The sequence below is a fragment of the Dendronephthya gigantea genome, unplaced genomic scaffold (assembly GCF_004324835.1).
Source record: "Dendronephthya gigantea isolate DGI-Jeju-01 unplaced genomic scaffold, DenGig_1.0 000564F, whole genome shotgun sequence".
NCBI classification, from domain to species: domain Eukaryota; kingdom Metazoa; phylum Cnidaria; class Anthozoa; order Malacalcyonacea; family Nephtheidae; genus Dendronephthya; species Dendronephthya gigantea.
In genome coordinates, this window is record NW_021163574.1 from 1 (window position 1) to 2,500 (window position 2,500).

At 36.9% G+C, this 2,500-nt stretch overlaps 1 long non-coding RNA gene across 1 annotated transcript; it reads right to left on the reverse strand.

The window, feature by feature from the left end:
* Positions 1-315: 315 nt before the first annotated feature.
* LOC114543830 lies at positions 316-708 on the reverse strand. The gene is made up of 3 exons (XR_003690206.1): positions 669-708; positions 444-540; positions 316-354 (listed from the first exon to the last, which is right to left on the reverse strand). It is a non-coding gene; the product is annotated as an uncharacterized LOC114543830 (long non-coding RNA).
* Between the last annotated feature and the right edge of the window lie 1,792 nt (positions 709-2,500).

A 2,500-nucleotide genomic window follows, 5' to 3' on the forward strand; every position in this document is an offset into this window, starting at 1 on the left:
AAATTCATCGTTAAAGTGTTGGCGCTTTCCTTTATACGGAAAAAACGGCCAGACCGGTCCTATTTTTGATCTCGGTACAGACAGATTACTGGTATTTTAGAGTGTTTCAAGAACTCTGCGTTCAAGTATATCGTTACTTGCATCTGTCTAGCTCGGAAATTTCGCAACTATATTCTTAACGAAATACTCTATCTTAAATTTAAATATGACCGGTCTGACCATTTTGGCCGCTTAAAGGAAAGCCCTCTCTTTACCTGCATCAGAGCACACAGTATGTCGACAGCGGCGTGAGTCACGGCTTCATTATTCTTCTTCAAAGCTTTCACAGTTTTCACACCAACCTTCTCATAGAAGCTGTAAAAACAAAACAGAAACACGGTCTAGAGAAAGTGAGCTGGTTGAGTAAACAGCGTGTGTTGTGGTTAAAGATAAACGTTTCTCACCTAGTAAGCGTTGTGAAACCTGCTTTGGATCCAACCTAATGTCTCAAAGCGTGAAACAGTGCTTTGAGATCTTTATCTGATATTTTGTTTTGGTCTCCTGCAAATAGACGAAACATTTTAACTATTTTATGTATATATTGAATACCTGTGAAGGTAATAGCAGTCAGAATATGTATATTTTAGGGGTGAACACTAAATATATTTATTGGCAAAGATATACAATACCTTCGTGAGCAATGAGCATTGTGATGGCATTAATGATAAGTCTTTCTTTATTCTCCGGGAAAAGTCCTTACAAAATATTTAAAATCGTTTGAAATATAAATTGGAGTTTAAAAGACTTAATATTCCAGCCGTACTTCTGGCGAGAAAATTTCAAATCTACCATTTCATGGATTCGGACCCAGTCAACTCAGCAACCAGAGTTACCGCAGCGTAGTCCCTAGGCCTCTTAACGTTTCTTATACGCGGCGAGCCGGGAACTGAGAGGCCTAGAACAAAATGTTTTGTATTTTGGCTATTTTGTCCCCACTTTCTGTATTGAGGTCAGTTTACGATCCACGACGCGGTTAACTGGCCTTGTTCGACGTCGCTAGTCAAATATTTGCTTGAAATAACCTACGGGATATTAATTATACTGTCAGGACTTCGAAATATCCATACAAACGTTTCAATGTCATTTGCTGTCGACGCTATCGACTATCAAGTAAACTCGAGTCCGTGCGTACATGGTTATGATTATAATAAGCTTCAATCTGCCAATTTAAATTATTCTCGCTTCCTTTATAACGAATATTGTTGTAAATCTAGGTCAACTAATGCATACTAAAATAAGCAGAAAACTAACGTGTGTATGAAAAACACGTGAGTGGAAAAGAGCCTTAATCCAGATTTTGACAGAGCATTAAAACTCAGTAAAAATGCAATAATATTCTCTACACAGGATTTTGTCTGCAGAAAAGTACAAAATAAGAAATTGTAAACTTACGTCTTGGGTGACTGCATGAAGTAGACCGCTGTAGGAAATATTGCAGTTAAATCTCTACACATCTTCGGTTAAATTTCCTGCAAGGAACCAGTAGTAAGACAATATAAGCTTTTGGAGATATTTCAAAAATTTAAAGTGAAATAAAAAGAGAAATATTTCACCTGGAGACGCAGCGAGGAATTTTAAATGACTGCTTTCTACTTCTTCGTCAACAACGTTATACAATGGACCCCAACGATAACCTTGAAAAATATATCATCTTAAAAAAACAATTCTTCTTTTGCTGTATGTGATGTATTGCACTGACTAATAGGAATACCTGACGAGAAGTGTAATTGTTTGTGTGTTATATGAGATCCCATACGTCAGGAGGAGAATGAAATGAGGGTTCGTATTTACGGCAATCATAGCAGTGCGAGATTTTCATCAGGAAAATTTTGACCATAATTTTCGCGCAATCATTTATGAAAAAGCGTACAGTACCGTCTCTTCGTTGGAGTCGTTTTTACACAAACATCTCCATTTCCACTGCCTCTAACCCCGTGTAGCTAACCAGCTAATGATATATCCCTAGATTGAGTGAAATACAAACATTCAGAACAAGAAATATTTTATATAGCTTCATACAAAATCTGCTTTTTAAACTACCTGTCGGAAGACGAGTAATTTTTCAGCTGACCGCTTGTGTATTCCAGCCCGAACAACTGAGGATGGTCTCGATAGCTAATTATTGAAAATATTTGACAGAAAAAGAAGTTTTAAAACTATGATATACTATAATACACAAGTCTTAACCAAACGGTATATTCTGGAAAGTAACTGCAAAAATAAAACTATTTTAAGTCGGCTGGATACTTTTTTGCAATTGGACATGTTCAAAATGGAAACGTGAAATAAAAAAAGATAAAAGCAGTAAACTTGAATCCAGGTCAGAAGACATGGAGTGTTTGGAGTGTTTGGAGTGTTTGGAGTGTTTAGAGTGTTTGGAGTGTTTGGAGTGTTTGGAGTGTTTGGAGTGTTTGGAGTGTTTGGAGTGTTTGGAGTGTTTGGAGTGTTTGGAGTGTTTGTT